Below are 7,602 nucleotides of genomic sequence, written 5' to 3' on the forward strand. Positions count from 1 at the left end.
CTATATTATTAAAGTTGAAGTACACATTGAGATTGTTTGACAATATGGATAATAGTTTAAAAAAAATAGTACTGTTTGGAAACATAGATAACAGTAAGTTAGGAAAAAAAATAATGGCTTATGCTACTAAAAAAAATGGAAATCCATCACATTATATTAAAAAGTAATGAGTCTATTGTTACTTGATATATATATTCAAATCAAAATAATAATTTAAAATTGGTTTATATCAAAAATTCATTCAAAAATATACATATATTCAAAATTTGATTTTTACTAACATATTTTCCAATAACTATTATAAAAATGTTTTCAATATATATATAAGAAAAATACAATACAAAGCCCAATTTTAAACACCAACTTAAATTATGGTTTTTTTATTTCACATTAAATTTTAAAATATAATATATGTGATTATTTATATGATTGTACGTATAAAATATTATTAATTATAAGAAAACTTATTTGATGGTACATATAAAATACGATTAATTATATGATAACACATATTTTATAATTTATGATGACACATATATGATATATATATATATATATAATAATGATTAGGGGTGGGCGTTCGGGTTCGTTTTTTGGTCTTTTTGGGGATTTTGTGTTCAGTTCAGATCTTTGAGGATTTGGTTAGGATTTGGATAACCAATTTAAATATGTTTGGTTTAAATATTTGGATAGAGAATTAATAATTATTTAAGTATTTTTGGAGTTTTGAGTATTTTTTAACTATTTAAGATATTTATGTTTGATTATTTGTATATATTTTCAAGCATTTATGCGAACTTAAAAGTATCATATATATTCTGGATGTTTTTATATATATTAAATCTAAAAATAATTAATATATATAAGTATATAAATCTATTTTGGATACCCAAAATACTTCGGATCGGATTAGGTTTCAGTTTTTCAAATACCAAAATTTTGAATAATTCGGATATTTAATCAATTTCGGTTCGGATTTAGTACTACTTATTCGGATTGGGATCGGTTCGATTCTTCGAATTCGAGTTTTTTGCCCAACCCTAAATAGTGACATGAAAATCAAATAGCATCATATTTAAAAAAAAAAAAATACACCCGCACGGGCGTGCGGGTCAAAATCTAAGACCAGCTCCATCGCTGGCTTTTAAGAAGTTCATAGCCCAGCCTCTTACGCGGTTTTGATTAGAATATTAATATAATGTTGCATTTTCGGTAGAGGCACCTCTTATTTAAAGATTTTTAGAGGTTAGTCCTAAACGACGTGGCAAGCTGTAACTGGTTCTCCCTTTGCTCTAGTCTCGTTTGGCAACAAAAAATCCTATCATTTTACGCGAGAGAAAGAAAAAAAAACTTCAGAGGGAGATTTTGTGCGATTCGGTATCATTGCTCTAAGGTAAATCGATTTCCACATGCTTAATCCGAGTTGTTTAGGGTTCGATTTATGGATTTCTACTTGTTCCATGTTGTTTTTCTCTCACTTTTGTGGTCGATTTTGGGTTTAAAATCGATTTGGGGATCGATTTGAAATTAGGGTTTTCGTTAGGATTCGAAGACGAATTGGGATACGATTTGTGTTTCCGATATGGATGTTTTAGAGATCAATTTCAGGTTTAAAATCAAGTTAGGGATTGATTGTTGTTTCTGATTGTCGTTGTGTTCTTTTTTGATTATGTCAACTTGTTTGCTTATGTTTTTCAATCGAGCAACTAAAAATGAGTTTCCTCCTAGTTGTTTGGTTAATTGACTGAATTAATTACATTTTGAAGATCATGGATCCTAATGAAGAGAGGAGATCTATGAAGGCGCAAAAGGCCCTCTTCGATAGCCTACATTTGTAACTGACTCGATGCAAGGAATTCAAGAACGGTGTGTATGTGGGAAACGCTTAGTGCGCGAGAGAGCTCCAGCAGAAGTCTTTGACTACCTACCCGGGAAGAGGTTCTTCACATGTAAGGAGTACAAAGTAAGTGAACTTCCTGTTCTATTTCTGTCTGTCTAGGTTTCTTACAAAATCTAATCAAACTTGTTATATTCTGTAGGATGATGGCATGCATTACAGGCAGCCGTGGGTCTGTGCAGTGGAGGAGGAGCTACAGATGATGAAAACGCGGCTGGAAAAATGTGAAGAGCATAAATCCCTGGTGGAAAAGCTGGAAGTCGAGAATCAGGAGCTGAAGGTGAGTTGCCTTCTATCTTTCGTTTAAGATTTAGGTTATGTGTCTGGTTATACTTCAAAATGTTAACAAATGTTTTAAATTTTGCAGGCAGAGATGGAGAAGCTCATAGCCCGAGTGTCCGAGCTTGAGTATGCCGCATAAGGTGAGTTCATAAATCTTTTAAGAGTTTTTGAACGTTCTCTATTTCTAAAGTTCTCGCATCAGTAACTTCAGTTTCAGAACTCTCTCTATTTCGACTTCATTTCTAACTTTCAAGTTTCTAAACATTAACTTTTTATTTCATTTCAAACTTTCTAGTTTGAACTAGTTTAAATCCAGTGGTTTTAATTGTTTCTGAGTCTTAACTGAGTCTTATTAATGCAGATTTGACTGGTTTTAAACTTTAGTGGTTTAATGAAAATCTTCCTAACTGCATTGAGTTGATAGGTCTTTAAAGGTCTATGTAAACTTTCCTAGGGTGGTGGTTAGGATTAGGTTAGATAGTACATACATCATTTAAGCAAGAACACTACTTAAATTGACCTAAACACACAGACTAACCAAACACAGAAACTACCCAAAACCCACAAACTTAGAAAATGGCATCGTACTATCCAGGGTTTGTTAACCTACTAACAAGCCAAACCGGAGAATCTAGCACTCCAGAGTTTGTGAACCTCTCTGGTTCTCAATCCATAGACGTGGACTCACCTGATCTTCCAGCTTTTAGCAGCCACTCTGCAGAAGCATCTACTGTCAAGGAGAGGAAGAAATGGTCTCCGAAGGAGGATGTTATTCTCATAAGTTCTTGGCTCAACACCAACAAAGATCCCATAATAGGGAATGAGTAAAAGTGTGGAACTTTTTGGAAAAGGATCCGGGATTACTACAACTCAAGTGTTCAGCATGCTGGGTTGGAGCCTAGGGAGCTAGGTCAGTGCAAGCAAAGGTGGGGAAGGCTTAATGACCTAGTCTGCAAATTCTGTGGTTCTTATGATGCGGCTTTGAGGGTTCAATCAAGCGGTGCGAATGACAATGATGTGATGAAGAAAGCACTAGACATGTTCTTCAATGACTATGGTTGTAAGTTCAATTTAGAGCATGCTTGGAGATACCATAGGGCAAGTTCAATTCATCGTCAACGGTCACAAATACCATAGGGCCTACTACCTCACCGACGGTATATATCCAAAGTGGCCTACCATTATCCAATCCATCTCTATTCCTCAAGGTCCTAAGGCGGAGTTATTTGCACAATGTCAAGAAGCCGCCAGAAAAGATGTCGAGCGGGCTTTCGGAGTCTTGCAAGCTCGTTTTGCAATTGTTAGAAACCCGGCTCTTCTTTGGAACAAGGAAAAAATCAGCAACATTATCAGAACATGTATCATCCTACACAATATGATAGTGGAAGATGAACGAGACGGATACAGTCAATTTGATACATCTATATTCGTAGAAGGAGAAACAAGCAGAAGTTCAGAGGTGGATTTCTCGTTCTCTACAAACATGCCTACGAATCTCGGTAATATGCTTGCCATTCGGAGTGAACTTCGCGACCAAATGATACATGAACGATTGAAGAACGATTTAATTGAGAATATATTTGCACAATTTGGTCATCAACAATCATAATTATTGTATGTTTAATATTTGTTTTTCAATAAATAAAATTTTATTTTCCATAAATTTAGTAATATTATTTTATTTTTAAGAACTTCACTTTGGAGTTCGCCAATGGACACCCAAAAAAAGTGAAAGTCCTTAACTTTTCAAAATTAATTAAAATAATTAAAACAAAATGCTAAGAACCATACTTAGAGGTTCACCAATGGAGTTGCTCTCATATAACCTTAAACCAGTAAAATTGTTTTGTTTGTTCGTATATTAAAAGACATATAAGCACCAATACTAAGTGCCTTTATATTATGTACTTTCTTAAGATGTTTTCAACCCGAAAATTATTCTTTTTCAACAGCACCAAAAATTACATTTAGTCAATTTAGTATAGACATACACGAGTGATAAAATCGTGTTTCGTCGATAGTACTAACCCTTATGATCTTCATTCTCTATTGTATATGTACCTGCAATTCACTATGTTCTTGGTCACCTTCACAAATCGTAAAGTGATCCATATATAAAGCAGTTAATTAGCTAACTTCGACGCTTTGTCACCTATACACAGTAACAACTAAAAGTTATTATCCTTTCACTAACACAACACTAATCAAAATGTGGGCTCTATCGAGAATACATTCAAACTCTGGCACTTTCTCCATGTATTGAGGGATAAAGTGTGATATTCAATGCGAGAGAAATGGTGCAAATGAGGAGACGATAAATTATGTATTTTTGTATGTCTTCTAGCGGTACATGTTTGGGTTCTATCGAAAATACACTCAAATCATGGCACTTTCCCCATACTTTCGGTGTTTGTTAATATAGATTACTTATTCTGGTGAATATCAAACTATGTGAATGATCATCATTTCGCATAGAATCAATAGTACATTTGGAAGGTAAGGGATGATAAAATCTTTAATGATAATGACAGAGATCCCATGGATATTTTGCAATTGGCATAAACAGAGTCATGACCACAAGCTCAGGTTGCATCACATAAAAATATAACACAAGGTTCCACTACAAAAGATGACGAAAATGAAATATTCGTCACACGAAAACAGAAAAATGGTGTCTCACAGAAAAATCTTGGAAGGAAAATAAAGCTTTTTAGGACAGAGTTGGTATACTATACTGGAGATTTTTTGAAAGATTGATGGGAATTAATAATACACTACCAACTCTCACAACTATGCATTCGGAACTGGAATCCCTTATTTGGGTAATGGAATGTATAATAAATCTCAGACAATATCGGATAACTTTTTTGACAAGTTGTTTTATAGTGGTGAAAATGGTTTCTGAACAAGAAGAATGTCTTATTTCTCAACATATGTACTTGGAAAAGTTTTGATGATTCAAGAAAGACTCAGCACTTTTGGGCATATACATATACCTCGGACTCAATATACAACGACATATAGTCTTGCACGCAGTGTACTAATTCAGCCAACTCCAATCATTCATATAGACACAAAGTCACTAGTCTGGTTAACAAAATCTTAATCGAGTACATTTATTTTTATGACAGAAAGCTGCATCACGTGCAGGCTAAAATACTTATAAAGTATTAGTTAAATAAAGAAGTTGTTTAAATATTTATACCAATTTAATTAGAGAAATGTCCTATGATAACCTTAGAAAGATTATCACAAATATAGCACATTAGGGTTAAAATGACCAAAATAAGTTTCAAAGAAGTAGTAAAAAATCTTCAAAAAATAATCAAACTTAATAAAGTTTTTTCAAAAATAAATAAACCTTTTGTTATTTATTTACATATATATTCATATTTATAATCTATAGAGTAAGTGTATATTTCCATTTACTTTTTTAATGAAACATATTTTAGTCATTTTCCTCCTTGTATGTTCTTTTGGTCAAAAAATCTTTTAAAGGTCTTTTGGAAAAAAATTTCATTTAGCTATGATACATATTTTTAAATTAAAATATTTATAAATTTAATATGGCATATAATTTAATTTAAATGATATTAAATAGATATATAATTTTCCGTACTCATATAGTTTTATGATAATTTATTTGTATATATTATATAAAAAACATCAAACCGTTATTCACAAAATTTGAATGTGAATTATAGTAATTTAATTTTTTTAATATAACATATAGAAAAAAATTGAATTTTATTATATAGTTAATGTAATTATTTAATTTATTTTAACAATACGAATATACAAAACTGAAAAAAAAAACTATATTCAAATATTTATTATTTAACATCATTAACTATCATATATAAATTATATTACATTAGGTCATTTCGTAGGTTTTATTTAAAGAAGAAGAAATTGTTTTGGTAGGTTATTAATTAATTTTATGGTTAGTTTGATGAAAACTATAGTACAACAGAAACTTTATAAATTAATAAGCATTATAAATTAATAAATTTATCTCATATCAAGTTAGATCGGTACAAAATATGATACAGACAGATAAAATAATACAATATTAATTTAAAAAAATGTAAATTTATGGTCTCATAAAATTTTTAAATTAATAATTTATATTTATGGTCTCATAAAAATTGTAAATTAATAATTTATATTTATATACATTTTATTTAAGTATAAATAAACTATTATATTTTTATATTATATTCACAATGAAATTATCTTTATATTTTCTTAACTCTTACTATATTTTAATGATTTTTAGTAAAATAATATTATGAAACCTATTTAATATATACCAAATCATATGAATGTCGAATTTCAAAATTTTAATTAATCTATATACACTAAAATTAAATATTTTTCTTATTTTAGAAAAAATCTTTTTAAATAAAAAATCTAAAATGAAAGTTTTTAATATCTTAATAAAATTTCATAATCCCAACATTATTAATTTATAAAGTTTTTACTGTGTATTTTTATGTCTTAGATCAGAAGTTAATTATATTGAGTATAGTTATTCTAGTGTTTAAAATTATTTTCATAAAAGATTTAAAAATTATTTTATTGATGACACATCATCGTAAAATATGTTACAATATTTCTGAACTACTAATATATGTGAGAGTGGCTGACTTATTTAGGCTCAGTTTGACTATCCATTTATTTGAGACAAACATTGGTAACGTAACTATTGGTTGGTTGTAGGTTTTCCCTAGGTAGTGAAGCGAAGAGAAAAACTCTGGTTAATCACTCTCTTTATAATTCACGTTCTTTTGCAAAAAAAAAAAACCGTTGGTAACGTATTAAATTTTACTTCATGACCGGATAAGAGTTTTATAATAATAAATTCCACTAAGACTTATTTTATCTTACGTAACTATAATTTACTATTTTAAAATGTATTATTTTATGTAAAGACATGATGATTGAGGTAGTAGTAGCCCCCAGGAGTTTTACTTTTTTCAAACCAATCCATTTGTTATCAGGAAACAGCAAATGATTTCTCAGAATTTGGTACGAATTTTCCACTGCTTTAAATAACTTGACATGTACATTTTCGCAAGACTCCTTACTTTAGTTTATAACAACCTTTTGATATAATAAGCATTTCATCTTGAACATGTACGGTGGCGGCTATACCATCTAAGTGTCAGATTTAACAGGGGTATCTTTTTCAATTGTTCTGCCAGCGTTTAATGGTCATGTAGATAACTAAGTAAATTTATAAAGTAGTAGGGGGCACGTACCCCCTACCTAACACTGTAGATCCGCTCCTGCTTGTACGCAGACAAACCTCTTCCCAAAGCCAATAGCTAAACCATATAAATTTAATAAGGAAAACATTTTTGTAATCGTTTTTCTAAACAAATCTTTTGTAAAGCATCTTTATTTGGGTTAAGATGACT

General features: G+C 30.5%; 1 long non-coding RNA gene across 1 annotated transcript; it reads left to right on the plus strand.

The window, feature by feature from the left end:
• The first annotated feature begins 996 nt into the window (after window positions 1-996).
• LOC103828763 lies at window positions 997-4,851 on the plus strand. The gene is made up of 2 exons (XR_004449637.1): window positions 997-1,963; window positions 2,040-4,851. It is a non-coding gene; the product is annotated as an uncharacterized LOC103828763 (long non-coding RNA).
• The last annotated feature ends 2,751 nt before the right edge of the window (window positions 4,852-7,602 follow it).

The sequence above is a fragment of the Brassica rapa genome, chromosome A07 (assembly GCF_000309985.2).
Source record: "Brassica rapa cultivar Chiifu-401-42 chromosome A07, CAAS_Brap_v3.01, whole genome shotgun sequence".
NCBI lineage: Eukaryota > Viridiplantae > Streptophyta > Magnoliopsida > Brassicales > Brassicaceae > Brassica > Brassica rapa.